Genomic DNA, 12,368 nt, shown 5'->3' on the forward strand with positions numbered 1-12,368 from the left:
AATTTTACACGAGTATCTTGTGTGAAAACAATTCAATCAGTGAAGGATTTATAACGAGTCCGCCCCCCCCCCAATCTCTTATAATACTCATACTTGCTGCAGGAATACAGTAAAGATTTTTGGGGGTTTTCCGTACTGCCGTTTCACTGAGGATACCAAACTTGGTTTTGTGGCATATCAGTATGCTTACATTTGCAAAGTGCTCTCACGGTGTTATCACAGTTCATCAATGGCACAAGTGAACCAATCTACGAGTGCTCGGCACGGTTTGCAGGAATAAGCAGCAAAAAAAAAGGCCTCTGCACTTTTAACAGATGACGACTCTCTTAGTACGAGTCTCCACATTGTAGCAGTACGTACACATACACACGACGCAGATATCTATGGAGTCCAATTCTCTCCAGGGTATTAAAAAAGGAGAAAAAGTTCAAAACGGTCATTTTTCGAATGACTAGAATCACCGACGTAACACTCTGATAAAAAGGAGTAGAGTCACATTAATGGCCTTCTGTTTGAGAACGTTCACAACAGAGAAACAACTCTCGAATGACAAGTTTAGAGTCACAGAACAAGGAAAGCAACAAAACCGATGCAAGGTCCATCAAAGCAGAATTAACTAGAAGGGCACTCGGTAGAGCGCATACCTCCGCCACGCAATGCCTGATCCACGGGAACATATCTGGCACAATACACTTTTGAAATATCGTGCTCCATATCGTTTTTGACCCGATCTCTCAATGGTGGTCACTTTATGAATTAAATAATTCTCATATCCAGATCCAGATCCAGATCTTCAGCAAAATCGAATCAATTCATCCTCGTCACACACCCAACCTGCCCAGCAAATTTCATCCGGATCCGTCCACAACTTTTTGAGATATCCTGCAGACAGACACACAGACAGAGACAGACAGGGGTGAAAACATAACCTCCTTCACCTTTGGTTGCGGAGATAACAAACGAGCTGGAACAGAGAAAAAAAAAAAAACAAATTAAATAAACAAATCACAGAACAAGACAGTGTACATGAAAAAAGTTTCCAACATACTCGAGATTGAATGGTTCCTTTATTAATTTATTTATCTAAACGTCGAGGCTCATGGAAGAACGATTTGTCAGAGAGTACAAGGAGGCACCACGGCGATGGTTGGAACATTTTGACACAACCATTAAAAAGGCACAAACCAACAACAAAAAAGGTTAAAGTTGAACTTTTGAATTCAACGTATTATTTGCAAGAAAAGGTTCTTCTTCTTCTTCCCCCGTGCACCTGACCTTTAACGTTCTTTCCAAAGGATGACGTACTTCGTGGTGAAGCACCACCTCCCCCCCCCACCCCCCACACACACACACAACACTTATCCTGATCCGAATTCCCCTTGCGAGAAGAACCCTATAACCCTAAAGCTCTTGGGAGGATAAAGAATCAGGGACGATGTCACAAAATATACAAATATTTACCGAAACACCGAAATATTCAAACAAATGATTCATCGACCGAAGGCGCAGCCAACGATGTCAAGGGGACACGGACTCCGAGGTCCGAGTACGTGCAAAGCTCGTCCACCTGGGTCCATAAACACCGAGGGACCCTCTCCTCACGGAACCAAGAGGACCGGGAAACACAGCACGAAACCGGGAAACACAGCACGAAACCGGGAAACAGCACGAAACCGGGAAACACAGCACGAAACCGGGAAACAGCACGAAACCGGGAAACACAGCACGAAACCGGGAAACACAGCACGAAACCGGGAAACACAGCACGAAACCGGAAAACACAGCACGAAACCGGGAAACACAGCACGAAACCGGGAAACACAGCACGAAACCGGGAAACACAGCACGAAACCGGGAAACACAGCACGAAACCGGGAAACACAGCACGAAACCGGGAAACACAGCACGAAACCGGGAAACAGCACGAAACCGGGAAACAGCACGAAACCGGGAAACAGCACGAAACGGGGAAACAGCACGAAACGGGGAAACAGCACGAAACGGGGAAACAGCACGAAACCGGGAAACAGCACGAAACCGGGAAACAGCACGAAACCGGGAAACAGCACGAAACCGGGAAACAGCACGAAACCGGGAAACAGCACGAAACCGGGAAACAGCACGAAACCGGGAAACAGCACGAAACCGGGAAACAGCACGAAACCGGGAAACAGCACGAAACCGGGAAACAGCACGAAACCGGGAAACAGCACGAAACCGGGAAACAGCACGAAAGTACAGAGTAGTACAGAGTAGTACAGGGACTAATGACCCGAGCGGGACGTCGGACGTCCGGATTCGCGTGATGGCGTCAAATGAAAACCCCAAACACAATCGTAATCACAAATACCCAAGGTGGGAACAAGATGAGAGGGCCGGGCGAAGCCTTCCGAGTGCAGCAGCACCGAGCCGACACTAGCACCACTCGCTCCAGCTGGGCCGCGACACGCTTTACGGCAGCTGCGGCGAAGAGGCCGGACGGGGCTCCATGGACTCTCTTTATACGATGTTCAGCCTCGGGCGGGACGAGATCATGGAGGACAATCCCTCTGCCGTGCACCACGATAGTCGGCAATTTAACCGCCGTCCGCTGCTTGGCCAATCGAGGCCGCTGTTGTTTTACGACACTTTGCGGCGCTCGCTGTCAACTTTCATTAATTACGCAAACTCCGATAGAGGCTCCATTTGGGGGTGCTCATGGTGCTGTCTCGGGTTTCTCTGTCTGAATCTTATTCTTTAATCGTGAGACTGTTAAAATATCGGGGAAAAAAAAGAGTTCACAGTATGTTTGTGAAACACCCACACACACACCCACACACATCCACACCCACACACACACACCCCCACACACACCCCCACACACACCCACACACACACCCCTCCACACACTCACACTCACACACACACCCCCACCCCCCCACACACACACACACACACGCACGCCCACCCACACACCCACAGACACACCCACCCACACACACACCCACACATACACCCACCTACACACCCACACACCCGCCCACCCACACACACACCCACACGCACACCCACCCACACACCACACACACCCCACCCACACCAACCCACACACCCACCCCTACACACACACCCCACACACACACCTACACCCACACCCACCCACCCCCACACACACACCCACACACACACCCACCCACCCACACACTCCCCCACACACACGCACCCACACACATCCACACACACACCTACACCCCCACACACACCCACACACCCACCCCCACACACACACACACACCCACACCCACACCCACACACACCCCCACACCCACACACATCCACACACACACACCCACCCCCCACACACACACCCACCCCCACACCCACACACACACACCCCCACACCTCCCCCCACACACACACACACACACCCCCACCCACACCCCCACACACCCACCCACACCCCCACACACCCCCACACCCACACACACCCACCCACACACCCACACACCCACCCACACCCCCACACACCCACCCACACACCCACACACCCACCCACACACCCACACACCCACCTACACACCCACACACACATCCACCCACACATCCACCCACACCCACCCACACACACCCACCCACCCACACACCCACCCACACACCCACACACCCACCCACCCACACACCCACCCACACACCCCCCCCCCACCTACACACCCGCCCACACACCCACCCACACATCCACCCACACACCCACCCACACCCACACACACACCCACACCCCCACATCCCCCCCCCTCACACACACACACACACACCCTCAATACATACATAAAACTTCTGTTTATCGAAGTCATTAAAGAACAGTTTTATAATTGCCAGAACCGGTACCTCGTCTCGTGACCTTTAACCCACCACGTCGTGTCACCGTGTGTGCTCATGAGATCCGTGTCCTCCGGTGGTCGAGCGACGCACACTTGCAACGGACCACATGAGGGGGACTGAGGCAAGTAAGCAATCTCGTCGCCAAATCACGTTGGACGAGGGTCGGGGGGTTTCAAATGATCTTGGAAAACGTCACAAAAACGTGACAAATTTCCGAGTCACAAAAGGTCCACGTCTCACTGACGATCAGTCTCCGTGCGACAGTCGTGACACTTCCATCAAGAAAAAAACCTCACCCCACAATGCCAGCATTTTGCGTACGTATTAAATCGACGGGCCCTTCGAGCAGCATGTGAGACACCAAAGAGGAACCTTTTTTGTTTTCAATTGAAGAACGACACGTAAAATCACCCTTTGTGAGATGGATGCTGAATTCTAACCCTTCAACCATGAGCAGAGTGAAAACAAAGGTATTTCGCTGAACAATGGTTTCGTTGCCAGGGTAACCATGCTGATTACTGTATTTAATTCACACCTCGACGATTCAAATTGTGAATGAACCCATAAAACACGTGATACAGTGCCAAGTCAATATCTACAGCCTCCTCCGACTACTACTACTACTACTACTACTACTACTACTACTACTACTACTACTACTACTACCACTACTACTACTACTACTACTACTACTACCAGTGTCATCTTCAAACCAGTTTTTTTCAGTGCTGAAGAACCTGCTGCGATGCTTCTGGCTTCAATTTTCCGGACAATCTTCATTTTTGGTCATCATGTAGAGCAGAGTAAATCACGGGCCCCCTGGTGACCTAGCTCAACCACCGAAGGTGGACGGAAGTTGTTTTCACCCGTCACCTAATCACGTTGGACTAGGGTCGGGGCTTTCAAATGACCTTGGAAAACGTTTTGTTTGTCCGTCCGTCCATCTGTCTGTAGCATCTGTCCATCCATCTCATAAAGTTGTGCGTGGACTTGGATGAAATTTGGTGGACAGGTTGGGTGTATGACAAGGATCAATCGATTCGATTTTGGTTCAGGACTGGTTCTACATCCGGCCTATCATTGGGATACAAAATGTAAACTCTTCCGCCTGGTGGAGGTATGCGCTCTACTTAGTGCCGTTCTCGTTAACTTTATCTTGGCCTCTGCAAAACTTGCAATATGCTTTCCCATGCCATTGCTTCAGATGGAGTACTCCGGTACTCCATGATAATACGAGAAAGGCAAAGATTGAGAGTGATGTTCTGCAGCATAGTTTTGCATCACTGAAAACTTCATGATGTTCACACGGGCTGCTTCCTTGCTTGACGCTCAGCATTTTAAAAAGATGGAGCACAGGCAAATAATGCTGGGAGAGCAATGGTGAAACCACCTAATATTGTTACGAATCTGGAAACCATTCGCATTCACACATACAGTTGACCCAAAGTTTAGTTATTGCGTTAAGTATATGTGGATAGTTAGAATCCCTTCCTTATGTCTAATGAGAATTTCATGTGTGCGCTGCGAGTTTCTTTCTCGTTAGTTTTCTACATCAATCCCCTCCACTCCTTCAGCTCCATTATGCATGTGTTCAAGGCCACGAACGTGGACGGAGTTTCCATCGCTTCATAGCAAACTCCGCCCAGCAAGAAATAACGTCTCCCCTGTCGACATGGGGAAGACAAAGGTGCCTCGGAGCTCTGGCTCCGCCCCGAGAAGAAAGAATGTCTCTTTGGTCCAATCAGGGGCGAACACTGCAACAGCCCACAGAGACCGGAGGCAGCCTCGTCCAATGAGGAGAGGACAACAATCACCCGACGCCCCCCCCCCCGACCAATGAGAGGGGAAGTTATGAAAGAGCCCGATCCCTCGACCCAGCATGAGGAGATGAGGATTGACAGCGCGATCCTGACAGAAGGGGGTCTCGTCTCGCTTTTTGGTTCATGGTTGGATCGTGCTGGCTGGCGTCTGTCTCTTCGCCCTCGATCCTTGGTGCCTGGTGTGTCGTTGGTTGTGGGTTCAAGTCCCACCGCCCTTGGTGTGCCTGGTTCATCGTAAAGCTGTTCCACGGTCCCCGAGCTCACAAGTGCGGGTCGGCCAGACCACACGAGGCGGCCAGGTACCCGACCAGACTCTGACCCCCAGCTTGCCTATCTTCCGCGGCTGGAGGGTCCAATAAAGGCCAGCCGGCTCCATTTCTTTTCGGGTGTGTGTGTCTGTGTGTGGTGCCAGTCTAAGTAAAACTGTGAAGTGATTGCCATTGTACATTTGCCTGCATTTATATTCGTGATTAAGTATCCTCTGTGTTTCCCTCCCTATTGCTTATTGTAAATAAATAACTGTTAAATGTTCCAGTTTGTTGTCTGTGTTTTCTTTCGTTGACCCAGTATGGTTCGGGCTTGTGAATTAGTGAGGCCGCTCGTGCCGTAAATTGCTATTTGGACCTGCAGGTTTTGGTAATTCCCGCTCGGTTACGCCAGACCCGAGTCGGTAACAGCAACTCAGTTCGGACGAAGCCTGCCGAGCGTGTGGCTTCCCGGGTAGTTAGACGGCGTGGGCACTTAGGTAAATTACAATAGACAAATAAACCCTACCCCACGCCATCAAAATATTGGCAACCACGGTCAATTAAGCAACCCGTCAGCTTCGGAGTTATCCGGAGCGATGACCTTCAATTCCGGGAGTCCAGTGGGAGATGGCCTAACAACTGCCCCATCTCGCGGTCGTCCTCGCCACCGAACCCAGCACCACAACAATTTTTAAAAAGATGGAGCACAGGCAAACAACGCTGGGAGAGCAATGGCAAACCATCTAATTTTGTTGTGAATTTGGAAGCTTACTGCACACAACAGCCAGGTCCTATAGATCAGCTATATCGGTAAGCATGTGTTTCTAGTTAGGGTCCCGTCCTATGTGTTTAATGGGTGATTAATTGTACATGCGCTGTGAGTTATTTTATAGTTAAGATTTTTACATTTTAAACTTCACAACGACAACGACACCTGCCTTCGCTTTTTCACCAACGGCCATTGCACGCTTGCATGTCGGCACGTACGTTGGTGGACTCCAATGTGCCAGGCGGAGTTTCTTCGGACGTTGGCGTCTTGGATTTCTCTCCAAATACGGGCATGGCACCTCTCTCAGCCAATCGGAGGGGTGCGAGCACGTCTGCCGCCTCTCGGCCAATGGGGAGCCAACACAACATATTGCTGCTCGACTTCCTGGTCGAGGGGTGGAGACATGAGCACCCCCCCCCCACCCCACCGATCAATCTCAGACGGCCGGGAGATCGCCCGACACGCCTGTCCAATGAGGTCAGAATGACGCGAGACGGATCCCTCCCACCTGTCAAAAAGGAGGGATAATTGTGTGGGGCGACCCAGTGAGGGAATCGGAGGGTTCGTTGGTTGAGGCTGAGAGTCTGAGTCTTCCCGCTGTGAATCGCCTGCCTACGAGTCGGAGGAGAATCGCTTGCCTGCCTGCCGAGCTGACTTGCTTTGCCTGCTGAGCTGACTTGCTTTGCCTGCCTCGTCACCTGATTTTGCCGGTGGAGCATGCCAGCGCCCGACGTTATCCTCCGTACCTGGTGCTTGGAGCGGCATCGTGTTGCGGGTTCGAGTCCCGCCGGGCCCGATCGTCGAGAACCGCACGAAGCGGGAAGGTCCAAGCCAGCCTCTTACCTCCAGCTCACCTTCCATCCGAGCTGGGGGTATCAATAAAGGCCTTGGCCACCAATTCTTTTGGGGGTGTGTGTCTGTGTGTGGGCCCGTCTGATAAGTAGAATTGTTAAGTGCTTTTTGTTGTACATTATTTCATTGCTTATTCGGATAACTCTGCCTTCTTGCGTGCCCCCTGCCCCATTGTAAATAAATATTCCTTTTGTCGAATGTTTCAGCTCGTTTCTGTGTTTCTTTCATTGGCTTAGCACGGTGTGTGTTGAGAAATAGCGAGGCAGTAAATTGTTCATTTGGACCGAGAGGCCTTGGTAACCTCCGCACAGGTTACACACGGTTCGGGCTCGGTTACGGCTCGTTCTGCTCAAGGTCCGTCGAGGGTGTGAATTTCCCGGTAGCTTTGCTGCGTAGGTAAATTAGGTATATTGAAGTTTGGCAATTGACCCTACCCCACACGGTCGAATCATTGGCGAGTCATGGTCCTGTAAGGGACCCGTGCCTTCCGGACTTATCCGAGAGTCACGACCTCAATTCTGGTGTGTTCGGTGGAGCCGACTCTCCTGCTCCCTCTAGCGGTCGTGCTCGCCACCGATACCCGGCCCCGCAACAATATAACCCCTGCTAAGAAATTCCTTTGCTGACATCAATGCGCTGTATGATGTATAGTACTGGTTTATACAAATAAATTGTGAATATTGTGTACATTGTACAGTATATCAATGATCGTCATTGCACCGATGCAATCGCCCCAAACATTCCACCATCAGCCTTACTCCCTCTCTCCGTGTGCACAGTACGTATGTGTGACGTGGCACACCTGCCAACTTGCAATGCACGCAGAAAAGCTGTTTTTGCTTTACGTCATCACAAAGAAGTTGTCACGTGACTGATATTTGCTGCGTAAGCGCAGAACTGCGCTGCGATCAAGTTATAGGGCCATTGGGCATGGATATGCAGATTTGGAATTTTGACTGTTCACGTATCTTAGAGGTATGCACACTCGCCTTCGAGTTGGCGAGCCAGCTGGGTTTGAATCTTGCCCCAGGTATAAACTCTCATCCTGGTGTTTCACAGGAAGGGCGCGGTAGCAATGTGTGTACTGACCACAATCGGATGGACGTTGACCCCACGACGTCTTTCATGAAGAGTCGGCGAGTCTTCTCAGGTACCAAGAACAGGTTACGCATAATGCCTTGAAACGAATGTAAGGCCTGGCCAGCCTGTTCGTGAAAGTCTTGGGCAAAACCGGTCCATGGCCGACTCCAAAAGTTATACTGTATACGAGTTCCCTGAATAAATGAAAGGAACTTTAAAACAGAAGGAAGCCGTTAGGTCTATCAAAGGCTGGCTATGCAATGGTTGCCAACCTTTGGTTGTATGTCCGTGATATATATATATATATATATATATATATATATATATATATATATATATATATATATATATATATATAATCATCATTGCACAGCCTATACATATATATATATATATATATATATATATATATATATATATATATATATATATATATATATATATATATACATACATACAAGGGTGTTCCAAAAAGACCCGGACAACTTTGGTTGTTGATATATTGAGTACCAAAAATAATAACATGATACCCGTTGGTTTATATAAATACAGAAACTCGTAAGGTTTTGTGCACACCATCAATACACTTCAAAGTGAGCTCCGTTTTTTGTGTGCAGGACACCAAGGCGGTACACGAGTTCTTGCCATGTTCAGCTCAGCATGTTTGCATCCATCAGTGCGCATGCAGCTGTGATACGAGAATGAAGATCCTGCAGGTTTGCCACCTTGGTGTTGTGGACAACATCTTTGACAAACCTCCACAGAAAAAAAAAAATCAAGGGGGGGTTATGTCTGGTGATTATGGGGGGCAGGCGGTTGGTCCGTCTCGACCAATCCAGCGACCTGAAAAATTTTTCATTCAGGGTGGCTCAAACAACAAAGGTCCAATGAGGGGGATCGCCGTCCTGTTGAAAAATGATATCAGGTTGCAGGTCTTCAATCTGTGGGAAGGTGAATCCTTCAAATACGTTCATGTAAATTGTTGAGGTCACTGTGTCCTCCACAAAGAAAAAAGGACCCACCAAGCGATCATGGAGAAGGCCACATCGCACATTCACCATTGGACTATCGCATATGTGTTCAATGACCACGTGAGGGTTTTCAGAGCCCCAGATCCTAATGTTGTGCTGGTTGCACCCATAAAGCTTCAGTCTTTCATGCAAAATCCTGTGTGCGGTGGTGGTTGGTAGTCCCAGTTCTTTGGATGTACATCAGATTGATTTTCTGGGAATTTTGTTGAAATGATCCACGCACTCGTTCAACCTCTGCTGCACTTGCGCTTGTTCAACCGGTACTTTTCTGTTTCTGACAACTTCCAGTCTCCTTAAACCCCTCATTACCACTCTCCGATACTAGTCCACAATGGTGGATTCCTTCCATACCTTGTGCGGAAATTACGCTGAACTTGCCTGTTGGATCTCATCTCAATGAACCATTCGACGCACTGAGGTTTCTTCTGTGGAGTCGCCATTTTCTTTCACAGTAAACCACCAGACCTGAAAATAAAGAAATCTTTGTAAGTTTCTGTATCATATAAAACAAAGGGTATTGTTGTATGATTTGTGGAACTAAATATATTCACAACCAAAGTTGTCCAGGTGTTTTTGGAACACATATGCTGAGTGTAAAGCAAGGAAGTAGCACGGACCATGTTTTGAAGTTTTTGGGACGACTCGGATGGGATTCAAACCACCGGCCTCCCAGACTCGGAGTGGACCCTCCAATCATTACCCTACCGAGTGTGGTTTTATTTATTAGTACATGCCTACGGCTATACTCATTCCCCCCAAATTTAAACGGTTTGTATAAAAGTTGCTGTCGAGGTTCAAAAAGGATAATTCCCACGTTGTGTTTACATATTAACGTGTTAGATTACGTGTACAGCCTTTTAACACTTAACTTAATCAGTGTAAATTGCTGCATCACCATCACACACCGAGCATGTACCAGCTCCAATTCCGACCTTTGCTGTCAGCTATCCATTCTTCTTATTCTTTATCTTCCTCTTATTTCTCCAGTCTGGCACAGGAGCTTGCTTGTACGTCACAAACATGTGACTACTTTAAAAAGTGACGGATTTGACACACGCTACACATTTAAAGGACATTGGAAGATATCAATCATCTTTAGCACAGATTGAAAGCCCCCTTTATCTACGAATCCCATATTACATATAAATTGATCCGACAATAAACTTAATCTTGCTACACTCGGCCTCGATCCATCATTTTACAATAATTCATCTCCACGTCACCAATCAGCAATGGTTGTGCATTTTTGTTATATAATAAAACGAGCTGTGACCAGACGAAGTAAATATTCCTGGGTTTTTATTATTATTATTATTATTAGTATTATTAGTATTATTAGTATTATTAGTACTAGTACTACTACGAATACTACTGGTATGTGCCCGTAAAAAATAAAAATTAAAAAAAAATAAATAAATAAACATTCAAACCGCAAGCAACAAACAACAACCACACAGGCCGTTTCTTCGCTCTCGCGTGCCCGTACGTGCGTGGCCCGGAAGTTCGCATATTATTTGCAGTTACGATTATTCGCAATTTAGTTTTAATACCAATTATTCAATTAGCGGCAACGTATTTTACCTTTTCACAATGTCGTGGCAAGGAAAAACAAAAAGAGAAGAGAAGAGAGAGAAAAAAATTACTTCCTGGTTCGGAGCATACCAGCACTCTGATGTTACCGAAATTTATGCACCGTCTAATATGAAAACGATCATAAGTTGGGCCATTGTGTTTATCTATAAATGCGCATAATAAATCGAGAAATTATTAGAATACACGAAGTCATCACTCTCCGGAAGCCCGTACGTTGTAACCTGTAATGGGGAACGTGGCTGTGCTTCCCTTCTCCATCGGCCACGCCCACGCAACAACGTGTCTTGTCATTGGTTTGGTAAATAAATGGCCATAACTTGGGAAGCACTTGTCCGATTAATATCAAACCATGAAAAGGCACTTCCTCAATATCCCTGTGTCGTAAGAGGCGACCAGGGTTGCGTCAGGAAGGGCATCCGGCGTAAAACATGTGCCAAATCACTATGCGGATCATCCGGATGATCCGCTGTGGCGACCCCGAATGGGAGCAGCCGAAAGAAGAAGAAGAAGAAAAGGCACTTCCTCTGGTCCCCAACAATATATCTGGCAAGTTTCAATTAGATCGGACCAGTGGTTGTCGAGAAACAGCGGTCACACACACACACACACACACACACACACACACACACACACACACACACACACACACACACACACACACACACACACACACACACACACACACACACACACACACACACACACACACACACACACTGCTGGAATTATAGATAGATTACTAGTGCGGGCCCGTAGGTGCAGCTTCGTTCCTTCGCTCTCGTAAACGACGACTGCATTGGGGCATTGTTTCAATTAGATCGGACCAACCGTATCATAAATGGCCATAACTTGGGAAACACGTGGGAAACATACTCAGGTCCCCAGCGTCAATTGTGACGTCATATCAAACGAAGAAGAAGAAAAATTGTGACGCCTCCTCTCTCTCGCCCCCCCTCTGTCGCCCCCCCTCTCTCCCCCCTCTCTCTCCCTAGTCTCGCCCCTCCTCTCTCGCCCCCACTCTCACCCCCTCTCTCGCCCCCTCCTCTCTCCCCCTCTCTTGAATTGTGACGCCCCTCTCTCTCCCTCCCCCTCTCTCCCCTCTCTCCCCCATCTCTCC

General features: G+C 48.3%; 1 protein-coding gene across 3 annotated transcripts in view; it reads right to left on the minus strand.

The window, feature by feature from the left end:
• WDTC1 (WD and tetratricopeptide repeats 1) overlaps positions 1 to 4,009 on the minus strand; it is a 62,268-nt gene extending 58,259 nt beyond the window's left edge. Inside the window, exons 1-2 of one of the 3 annotated variants that reach the window (XM_085858746.1) lie at positions 2,351 to 2,716; positions 645 to 882 (exon numbers count right to left, since the gene is read on the minus strand). The gene's annotated coding sequence lies outside the window, so the exon portion shown is untranslated. Of the gene's footprint in view, positions 1 to 644; positions 883 to 2,350; positions 2,717 to 3,864 lie in introns of those variants that run through there. The other 2 variants (XM_085858747.1, XM_085858745.1) reach the window with 2 other exon arrangements.
• Between the last annotated feature and the right edge of the window lie 8,359 nt (positions 4,010 to 12,368).

The sequence above is a fragment of the Eptatretus burgeri genome, chromosome 16 (assembly GCF_056783735.1).
Source record: "Eptatretus burgeri isolate ZD-2024b chromosome 16, Ebu_testis_v1, whole genome shotgun sequence".
NCBI classification, from domain to species: domain Eukaryota; kingdom Metazoa; phylum Chordata; class Myxini; order Myxiniformes; family Myxinidae; genus Eptatretus; species Eptatretus burgeri.